This window comes from Paramormyrops kingsleyae, unplaced genomic scaffold (assembly GCF_048594095.1).
Source record: "Paramormyrops kingsleyae isolate MSU_618 unplaced genomic scaffold, PKINGS_0.4 ups63, whole genome shotgun sequence".
In the NCBI taxonomy this organism is placed as follows: Eukaryota; Metazoa; Chordata; class Actinopteri; order Osteoglossiformes; family Mormyridae; genus Paramormyrops; species Paramormyrops kingsleyae.
The window spans coordinates 135,353-141,182 of record NW_027326001.1 but is presented as its reverse complement, the minus strand read 5'-3'; the positions used below and the strand labels follow the sequence as shown (position 1 = coordinate 141,182).

The window sequence follows — 5,830 nt, the reverse complement described above, 5'->3', positions numbered from 1 at the left end:
CAAAAGAATGGATCAGTGAGGAGTAGGTTTATCCATTTTCTAAAACTGCCTGCATTATTTTGGGTAGTGGGGGTTGCAGGGCACACTCACACATGCACATCTATGGGCAATTTGGTAAAGCCAATTAACCTCAGCATGTTTTTGGACTGTGGGGAGACACCAGAGTAACTAGAGGAAACCCAATGATGACAGGGGAAGAACATGCAAGCTCCACACACATTAGAGTTGCAGCAGAGACTTGAACCTGTGTCCCAAAGGTATGAGGTAACAGTGCTAACCACTGCACCACCATGGCACCCCGAAGAATAGGTTCTGACCCAAAAATCACTTATTTTACTGATTGCTGTTGGTTATTGTGTCTTACACCATTTCCTCCGGTCTTATCACTGCTCTGGCATGTCAAGTCTACCTCTTAAATTATTATCTTTGTAGCTGATGGTTTAGATCAGCGGTCACTAACAGGCGGACCGCGGACCGGTTCCGGACCCAGAAGCTGTCCCATATGGACCCGGACCGACAGCCAAAACATTAAGTTATTATTTAAAACCTGACGGGGTGCTTTTATTTTAACCGGCGCAGCGTTTGTAGTCTTTTTAGTTAGTGGTTTAGTAGTAGAACCGTCGTTTCCCACGCCAATGAACGTCAAACGCCTTTGACCGCCAAGTAAGACGTTTATAGTTCGGCGTATGCAGCCCTTTGTCTGCGCTAATGCGCCTTTCCTGTTAATAGCAGCAGCAAAGCTAACACCCGTAACCAAAAAGCGTAATGTTCCTAACAGCGGGGCTGCGCTCTCCTGAAATCGTAAAGCTGAAAAGTTTTCAAATACAATATGTATTATGTAACACGTTTGATAAATAGACGTAGTTTATTGTTGATTTCATGTTTGTTGAAGTTTCTGCTTTTTAACATATGTATAAAGTAATGTTATCAATAATAACTCATATTTATTTCTGAAGGCTGTTGGAGCTGGGGGGACTGAGAGGGCAGGAATAACAGCAGACTGCTGGACCAGACCAGGCTGTTTGTAAATGTATAGGCTTATTACTTTTACTAGTATACTGTACTTCTTCTAGGATAATTCCTGGGAGTTATCAAAACCAAAATCTTTTGGATTGGGATAAGGATAATGAGATCTTCTGTTCGAGTGTCACCTCGACAAAGTGATTTCTCATTTTGTTGCATGTCCAGACCATGACCGTGTGTTGCATACATGTTAGTAAACTCCCCTAGTGAATCTTGCACTCTTAACATTGCTTCTGGTGGCGACTATTCATATTGACGCGGTAGCAGACCATAATGGTCATAGAAGTGTTATGAAGGCAGTACCCCCCAATTATGGAGAGGTAATTCGCACTCTGGCCGCATCTATTGCATATATTTATTCATTTGTTTGTTTGTTTATTCATGGGCTAATGTCTTGGTACATCTGAGCAATTTTAATAAAATATATTTTTTATAAGGCCTACATGCTATATTGCCCGACCAGTTTTCTACTCAGCAAAAGAATCCGTGTATGAGGCTGAGAGAACATAATACAAAAGCGCACGTGCGTATACCGTCGCAGCCATCCACGCCCCCCGCACGCGCCCGCCAACTCTCATCGGACTTTCCCGCCTCTTTCTCTGGCACTTTCCATCACTCGGAATCTGAGGCGAGCCAGTGTGCAACAGGTATAAACTAAAGTATTTTTGGGTTAAAAGTGAAACATTACTTTTACACATATCTGGGTTGTACTTAAATTAATATTCAGTAATAAAGTTGTGTCTAACGGATCGGCTTCCAGGGATTTTCCAAGTTTTAATAAAATCTGTTTAGTTAGCCTTCTTGTCATATTGGAATTTTGCAGGTAACGGTGTTAGTTTGGTAAATTAGCTATACTTGCTATATTTTTAGCTGTACTTCTTGGAGGGAAATCGCTTAGCACAGGGGTGCCCAATACGTCGATCGCGAACGACCGGTAGATCGCGAAGGTAGTGCAGGCAGATAGCGCGACATTCAAAAACATTTGGGCGGCCAGTTTGCTGTTGCTTAATTAAAACTTTATTACAACAGGTTACCATAACATCTACTTAGATCCCTTCTCTTCTAACGTATCTTTGATCACATGGGTCACCAGGGAGAAAACGCAAATGTATTGTGAGCTAATGCAAAGGACCAGAAGATACTTGTTACTGGCCACCAGGAAAAGTCAGTATCAGCAAGGCAGCGAAGGAAGACATTTTTCCGAGTACAGACTGGCCACAGTTTAAAGTGCGTGTCTTGGGAAAAGCAGGTAATACTTTAAGTAGTTATAATGATGTGATTACGATTGCTTCTAAATCAAAAACAAACAGGGAACGATAGCATTCCCCTTTTTTATGTATCATCTACCGGAAACTATGCCCATGCAAGAACAAAACTTTTGAAGTCTGAGGGGAACTCAGACCAGCACACAAAGTCAGAATCTGGAGGAGGAATGGTGAAAGGGAAGCGGAGAAGGAGGTAAGACTATATTGCTCAATCATGACACAAAGTACATTGGCGAAAAGTCCTTTTCAAACAGTTTCCTTAAATTATTTTAAAACCACAGATAACATATGCACTGTTTTATTAGAACAAAATATTCAAGTCTTAATAGTTGAGCATATTTACATATTAACAGTACTAACTTTGTCAGTGAACTATGAGGGGGAAAAAATCATTAATCATAATTGAGGTAAAATGATTTATTTTTAATTAATCATGATATTGATTTAAGGTCATATCGCCTAGCTCTAAGCAGAATCTAAATTTTCAGTCATAAGAAAGTGTTCACTTATACACTTAAAAATACTTTGGCAAAATATTAATAGTAATAACATTTTTTTGCTCTGTTATTCACAGGTGGCTTGTAAAAAATGCTCTTACAAGCAACATTACAAGAAAGAACGGTGTCAAAGTAGCTAATTGTTGCCCAGGACAGGGGAGGGAATCGAATTGCGAGGACCCGAGGTGGTGACCAAGATTGGTAAGTGTCAAGCTGAATTTTAAATGAAAACATAAAGTCAAGTCAAGTTTATTTATAAAGCACTTTAAAAACAACAATAACAGCTGACCAAAGTGCTGGACAAGCATGGAAATACGACCTAGTAGACAAATGGAGAGGACGACACAAAATAAAACATGAAACAAAATACAAAAATAAATAAATAAGTAAATAAATGAAATTACTGGTAATTAAATAACACATTCATGGTGTATTGAATGCCAGGGCATAAAAATGTGTTTTAAGATGAGATTTAAAAACAGCCAAAGAAGGAGCTAGGCGTATGTGCAATGGCAGCTCATTCCAGAGTTTCGGTGCCATCACTGCAAAGGCCCGATCACCTCGGCTTTTTAGCCTAGATGGAGGAATGAGTAGGTGGAGTTGGTCAGCTGACCTAAGAGCCCTGTATGGTGTATGAACTTTTAAAAGACCTGATATGTAGGAGGGAGCCAGACGATGTAAAGCTTTAAAAACGAATAATAGAATTTTAAAATGAATCCTATAATGGACCGGGAGCCAATGAAGGGCTGCGAGCACAGGTGTAATATGCTCACGCCTACGCGTTCTGGTTAGAAGGTGGGCTGCAGCATTTTGAACTAATTGAAGACGGGATATGGAGGAGCAGCTAATGCCCGCATACAGGGCATTGCAGTAGTCTAGGCGAGATGAAACAAAGGCATGTATAACCCTTTCAAAGTTTTTGAATGATAGAAAGGGTTTTACCTTGGATAAAAGCCATAATTGGAAAAAGCAAGACTTAACAACTGTGTTTATTTGTTTCTCCATTTTAAAATTAGAATCAAGAATTATGCCAAGGTTTTTTGCCGTGTCTTTCACATATGGTTCTAGGGGGCCTAGGTCTACATATGCATCACAGGCAGCACTGGGCCGAAATACTAGAACCTCGGTTTTGTTTTCATTAAAGTTTAAAAAATTGAAAGCCATCTAGGCTTTGATGTCCTCTAGACAATCAAGTAAACGTTTAAAAGAGTGGGAGTCATTACGTATTAATGCCATGTAAATTTGCGTATCATCTGCATAGCAATGAAAAGAGATATTATATTTTTTCAGAATAGATCCCAAGGGGAGCATGTAAAGGGAAAAAAGTATCGGCCCCAGAATGGACCCTTGAGGAACCCCACAGGGGAGAGGTGCAGAGGTAGATACCGATCCATTTAGGCAGACAGAAAGACTTCTGTCTGTCAGGTATGATCTAAACCATTCCAGAGCAGTGCCTCTGATACCAACATAATGCTCCAGACGGGAGATTAATATGTCATGATCTATAGTGTCAAATGCAGCGGTGAGATCAAGAAGGATAGCAGAATCTCCAGAGTCAGTTGCTAGTAATAGATCATTAAAAACCTTAAGTAGTGCTGATTCAGTGCTGTGTAGGGCTTTAAAACCTGATTGGAAGGGTGCATATCTAGAAAAAACTGTAATTGTTGTAGCACGAGTTTCTCAAGAACTTTAGATAAAAATGGTAGTTTAGATATGGGTCTGTAGTTAGAGAGGATTGAAGTGTCTAAGTTAGGTTTTTTAATCAACGGCTGAACTACAGCATGCTTAAATTTCCTTGGCACAACACCTGAGGCAAGGCTACAGTTCATAATCTCTAATATACTGGGACCTGTAGTTTCAATTGTCTGTCTAATAAGAAGAGGAGGAACTGTGTCTGCTGGACCAGATGAAATTTTCAATTGACCAATAATTTTACTTAAATTTGAGAATGATATTGGCTCAAACTGACTGAAAGTCCCAGTACAAGTGACAGAAATAGAAGGGTCAAAAGAAGGTGGGATTATAAGAGCTCTAATGCTAGAAATCTTGGACACAAAGTACTGCAGGAATTTTTCACTATTCACTGTGGAGGTGTCTAACTCCACAGGCTGATGGTTATTGAGAGCAGTGTTGATAGTATTGAAAAGAACATGTGGTTTGTCAGAGTTGTGTTGAATAATATCAGAAAAATATTTAGTTTTTTCTGATTTAATAGTTTTTTGATATTTAAACCAGGTTTCTTTCAAAATGTCGAAAGATACATATAACTTATCTTTTTTCCACCTGCGTTCTGCCCTCCTACACTCTTGTCTGATTGAGCGAGATGTATCAGTCAACCATGGCTCTTTTTTGGTTCTAGGGCGCAGTGTTTTAAAAGGTGCAACACTGTCCAGGATGTTACAGCAGGTAGAATAAAAATAAGTGGTAATTTGTTCAATATCATGATAAAGCGGAGTTTGAGCCTCAGTGAAACGAGTAGCAGTGGTAGGGTTAATAATACGGCACCGGCGTGTAGAAGCGCAAGTTTTAGCGGCATGAGCATAGAAAGGGATCTCAAATAATACAGGCATATGATCAGTAAAGACAGTGTCATGAACCTTAAGGTTTTGCACAGGGAGCCCACAGGAAAGCACCAGATCTAACGTGTGCCCCAATATATGAGTAGAGCCAGTCACAGACTGAACAAGATTAAAAGAGTCAATAAGATTTAAAAAGTCCTTTGACAGAGGTTTGGAGGGGCAACAAACATGAATGTTGAAATCTCCAACAATTAAAACACGATCATATTTGGCCATGATCCCAGACAGAAAGTAAGAAAAATCCTTATATCCTTATTATATTTCGGGGGACGGTAAATCACAGCACATAATACCCATTGCGGGGAGTCTAGTTCAAACACATTCAAGTCAAAGCTGGAGTATTGGACATCCAGCAACTGTTTGCACTTAATACAATTTTTAAAAAGACGCTAAACCACCACCTCGTCCAGTTGTCCTCGGTGAGTTCAAGTATGTGCAATCAGGCGGTAAAAGTTCTGCGAAGGGG

At 39.9% G+C, this 5,830-nt stretch overlaps 1 long non-coding RNA gene across 2 annotated transcripts; it reads left to right on the top strand.

The window, feature by feature from the left end:
* Positions 1-1,605: 1,605 nt before the first annotated feature.
* LOC140586449 (uncharacterized) lies at positions 1,606-4,845 on the top strand. Of its 2 annotated transcripts, XR_011988243.1 has the most exons (5): positions 1,606-1,670; positions 2,117-2,272; positions 2,392-2,481; positions 2,863-2,986; positions 4,076-4,845. It is a non-coding gene; the product is annotated as an uncharacterized lncRNA (long non-coding RNA). The 2 variants fall into 2 exon arrangements; XR_011988242.1 differs by having other exon boundaries at positions 2,117-2,481.
* Positions 4,846-5,830: the final 985 nt, after the last annotated feature.